The sequence below is a fragment of the Polistes canadensis genome, unplaced genomic scaffold (genome assembly GCF_001313835.1).
Source record: "Polistes canadensis isolate GaletaPanama2010 unplaced genomic scaffold, ASM131383v1 scaffold_725, whole genome shotgun sequence".
NCBI classification, from domain to species: Eukaryota; Metazoa; Arthropoda; class Insecta; order Hymenoptera; family Vespidae; genus Polistes; species Polistes canadensis.
In genome coordinates, this window is record NW_014570272.1 from 1 (window position 1) to 5,489 (window position 5,489).

Genomic DNA, 5,489 nt, shown 5'->3' on the forward strand with positions numbered 1-5,489 from the left:
TAAAACTTGAAAGAAAACGTTTTACAGTTTTTGTTATATAGCATTTTTTTATGTATCTGATAGTTTTGAACTACTGTTTAATGCAGAAAGTAGCGAAAATACATTTTTAAATATATTTAAACATTTTTAGCGACTGTAAAAATGTGCTTTTAGAAACAAAACAAAATAAATTTCAGGTTGACTAAATTCGAGTTTCGTTGGAAAAGAATTGAATTCTTTACGTAGAGTAACTAAAAAATTTTGATTTAAAATAATATTTTTCCTTTTTTTGGACTGCTAGTCGGTAAAATATAAATGGTATTTGCTGGATTTTATCAAAAGTAAAACTTTTTATATGTCAGTATACGTTTTAAAACATGAGAGAAAACGTTTTACAGCTTTTAGAATATAGCATTTTTTTATGTATCTGATAGCTTTGAACTACGGTTTAATTCAGAAATCAGCGAAGGTTTTTCTTTAATATATTTAAACATTTATAGTGATAGCAAATTGTGCTACTATTAACAAAACAAAATAAATTTTAGGTTTACTACAATCAAATTTCGTTGAAAAAGAATCTAATTCTTCACGTTAAATAACCACAAAATGTTGTAATAAAATGATTTTTTTTCGTTTATTGGACTGCAATTGTTAAAATATTAATGTTATTTGCGGGATTTTATAGAACGTAACACTTTCTAGGTAATAGTATACGCTTTAAAACTTGAAAGAAAACGTTTTACAGCTTTTGTTATATAGCATTTTTTATGTATTTGATAGTCTTGAACTACTGTTAAATTCAGAACGTAGCCGAATTTTTTTTAAATATATTAAATCTTTTTTGTGAAAGTAAAAATGTGCTATTTGAAAAAAGACAGAATAGATGTCAGGTTTTCAACAATCAAGTTTTGTTAAAAAAGAATTGAGTTTTTCACGTAAAGTAACCAAAAAATTTTGTAATAGAATGATTTTTTTTCTCTTTTTGTACTGCAGTTGTTAAAAAGTAAATGATATCAGCTAAAATTTATTAGACATAATACTTTCTACTTAATAGTATACGCTTTAAAACTTGAAAGAAAATGTTTTATAGCTTTCGTTATACAGCATTTCTCCATGTATCTGCTATTTTTGAACTTCGGTTAAATTCAGTTAGTAGCAAAAATTACTATTTAAATAAATTAAATCTGTTTTGTGAAGATTAATATGTGCTATTAGAAACAAAACAAAATAAATGTCAGGTTGACTACAATCGAGTTTCGTTAAAAAAAATGAATTCTTTACGTAAAGTAACAAAAAAATTTTATAATAAAATGTTTTTTTTATATTTTTTGGACTGCGGTTGTTAAAACATAAATGTTATATTCTGGATTTTTTTGAACGTTACACTTTTTTTATGTTAGTATACTCTTTAAGACGTGATAGAAAACGTCTTCCAGCTTTTGTTATATAGTATTTCTTTATATATCTGCTAGTTTTTAACTACGGTTTAATTCAGAATGTAGCAAAAATTTCTTTTTAAATATCTTAAATCTTTTTTGTTTAGGTAAAAAATTGCTATTAGAAACAAAACAAAATAAAAGTCAGGTTCACTACAATCGTGTTTCGTTAAAAAAAAATCGAATTCTTCACGTTAAGTGACCAAAAAATGTTGTATTACAATGATTTATTTCATTTTTTAAAACTGCAGTTGTTTAAATATAAATGTTTCTTGCTGAATTTTATTGAACGTAACACTTTTTATTTGTAAGTATACGCTTTAAAACTTGAAAGAAAACTTTTTACAGCTTTTGTTATATAGCATTTCAGTATATATGTGATAGTTTTAAACTACGGTTTAATTCAGAATGTAGCAAAAATTTCTTTTTAAATATATTAAATCTTTTTTGGGAAGGTAAAAAATTGCTATTAGAAACGTAGCAGAATATATATTTGGTTGACTACAATCGAGTTTTGTTGAAAAAGAATTGAKTTYTTCMCRAAAAGTAATCATAGAATGTTGTAATAARATGTTTTTTTTCCTTYTTTTCGACTRCAGTTRTKGAAWTRTAAATGKTATTTGCTGGATTTTATTGAACGTAACACTTCTTATTTGTCAGCATACGCTTTAAAACTAGAAAGAAAAGTTTTACAGCTTTTGTTATATAGCATTTTTTTATGTATCTGCAAGTTTTGAACTAAGGTTTAATTTAGAAAGTAGCAAAAATTTTCTTTCTAAATATATTTAAACATTTTTAGCGACGGTTAAAGTGTGCTATTAGAAACAATACAAAATAAATGTCAGGTATACTACAATTAAGTTTCTTTGAAAAAAAAATTAACTGTACACGTTAAGTCCATAAAAATAGTTGTAATAACATGACTCTTCCTCTTTCTTTGACTGCAATTGTCGAAAATAAATGATATCAGCTAATATTTATTGGACTTAACACTTTTTACTTATTAGTATATTCTTTAAAACTTTAAAGAAAACGTTTTATAGGTTTTGTTATATAGAATTTCTTTATGTATCTGCTAGTTTTGAACTACGGTTTAATTCAGAATTAAGCAAATATTTCTTTTTATTTATATTGAAACTTTTTTGTGAAGGTATAAATGTGCTTGTAGAAACAAAACAAAATAAATGTCAGGTTGACTACAATCGAGTTTCGTTGAAAAAAAATTTAATTCTACACGTAAAGTAACCAAAAAATGTTGTAATAAGATGATTTATTTTCTTTTTTTTTGGACTGCAGTTGTTGAAATATAAATGTTATTTGCAAGATTTTATTGTACCTAAAACTTTCTACTTGTTAGAATACGCTTTAAAACTTCAAAGAAAACGTTTTGCAGCTTTTGTTATATAGCATTTCTTTATATATCTGATAGTTTTGAACTACGATTTAATTTAAAAACAAGCGAAAATTTCTTTCTAAATATATTAAATCTTCTTTGGGAAAGTATATATGTGCATTTAGAATCAAGACAGAATGAATGTCAGGTTTCCCACAACCGTGTTTCGTTGAAGAAGAATTGAGTTCTTTACATAAAGTTATCAAAAAATGTTGTAATAGAATGATTTTTTCCCTTTTTTTGTACTGCAGTTGTTGAAATATAAATGTTATTTGCTTGAATTTATTAGACGTTAAACTTTTTATTTGTTAGTATACGCTTTAAAATTTTAAAGAAAACGTTTTACAGTTTTTGTTCTATACCATTTCTTTATGTATCTGATAGTTTTGAAATACGTTTTAATTCAGAAAGCAGCATAAATTTTTTCTAAATATATAGAAAAATTTATAATGACGGTAAAATGTGCTATTAGTACCAAGACAGAAAAGATGTCAGGTTGACTACAATCGAGTTTCGTTGAAAAAGAATTGAATTCTTCCCGTTAAGAAACTTAAAAATGTTGAAATAGAATAGTTTATTCGCTTCTTCTGGACTGCAGTTGTTGAAAAGTAAATGATATCAACTAAAATTTAATAGACATAACACTTTCTACTTAAAAGTATGCGCTTTAAAACTTAAAAGAAAATGTTTTATAGCTTTTGACATATAGCATTTTTTTATATATCTGCTAGTTTTTAACTACGGTTTCATTTAGTTATTAGAAACAATTTTTTTTTAAATTTATTATATCTTTTTAGCGGAGGTTAAAATGTGCTATTAGAAACAAAACAAAATAAATGTCAGGTCTACTACAATCGATTTTCGTTCAAAAAGAATCGAATTCTTAACGTTAGGTGAACCAAAAAATTTTGTAATAAAATGATTTTTTTTCTTTTTTTAGACTGCATTTATTAAAATATAAATGTTATTTGCTTGATTTTATTGGACGTTAAACTTATTATTTGTTAGTATACGCTTTAAAACTTGAAAGAAAACGTTTTACTGTTTTTGTTATATGGCATTTCTTCATATATCTGATAGTTTTTAACTACAATTTCATTCAGAAAGTAGCGAAAATTTTTTTTTTAAATATAATAAATTTTTTTTAGGAAGATCAAAATGTGCTATTAGAAACAAGACAGAATGTATGTCAGGTTTACTACAATCGAGTTTCGTTGAAAAAAAATTGAATTCTTCACGTAAAGTAACCAAAAAATTTTGAAATTAAATGATTTTTTTCCTTTTTTTAGACTGTAGTTATAAAAATATTAAATTTACAAATAAGTTTCCGCTTTTTTTTTTTAATATTAAGTAATCATCCTAGAAGAATGGTAATTTTAAGGTTATTTAAAATACTGTCCATCACAGGCAATAACTTTTTCGTATCTCTCCGGCAACATTCGGATCCTGCGGCGGAAGAACTCCTTGTCTTTTAAAGGCTATTCACGAATCAACCTAATTTGTGGTATCTTCAAATGATTTAAACCGCTGCTCCGACAGAGCATGTGCCAATGACCGAAATAGGTGATAATCGGGCGTTGCAATGTCTGGTGAATACGATGGGTGGGGTAGCACTTCCCAATCAAGGGTTTCTAAATACTGTTTCACGGAAGCTGCTACATGTGGACGAGCATTGTCATGCAGGAGTATAATTTTTTTGTGTCTAGGATAGTATTGAGGGCGTTTTTTCTTCAGAGCTCGGCTCAATCTCAATTATTGTGTTTTATAGAAAGCTCGGGTGTTTGTTTCGCTCGGATTAAGCAACTCATAATACACTAAACCCAGCTGATCCCTCTAAATAAACAGCATAAGTTTTTTTCCGTGAATATTCGGTTTTGCTGTTGTTATTGACGCATGGCTAAAAAATCCCCATGATTTTCTTCTTTTTGGATTATCATAATGTATCCATTTCTCGTCACTAGTAATGATACGATGTATAAAAAACCTTTTTTTTGTGTCTAGCAAGCAGTATTTTCCTTAAGCATAATCAGCGTTCAATATCTCTCGGCTTTATTTCGTACAGAACCTAATTTCCTTGTTTATTAAACATTCCTTATAATTTTAAACGATGTGATACTGCTTGCTGTGTTACTTCTAATTTTACAGCAATTTCTTTTTGTTTTTAGGATAAATCTTCCTCCAATATTTCCTCCAATTCTGAATCCTTGTTAATTTTTGACCTTCCACTTCGATCTTTGTCTTCTTCGTCGAAATTATCGTTTTTATACTTTTGAAACCACTCACGACACATGCTCTCACTCAAACGAGTCTGACCATAAGCTTCTACGAGCAATCGATACGCCTTAGATGCAGATTACTTTATATTAAAGAGGTAAACTAATATTTCTCGCAAATGATGCTTATTCGGCTAAAATTTAGACATTTTCAACTAAAAATAATTATATTTTACCAATATGAAATCAATAATTATAATAGTTTATGTTTTTCCTAAACGTCCAAACTAATTTTTAAGCAGTATATCATCTGCGAAAGTTAACCGAAACTCCGCGTAGCGCTATCTACATGAAAACGACGAAAACTTATTTGTAAATCTAATATAAATGCTATTTGCTGGATTTTATTAAACGTAACACTTTTTATTTGGTTGTATTCGCTTTAAAACTTGAAAAAAATTTGTTTTA

The 5,489-nt window shown here is 26.8% G+C and overlaps 1 pseudogene; it reads right to left on the reverse strand.

Annotated features, from left to right (window-relative positions):
* Positions 1–4,641: 4,641 nt before the first annotated feature.
* Positions 4,642–5,489, reverse strand: part of LOC106792806 — an 11,342-nt pseudogene continuing 10,494 nt past the window's right edge.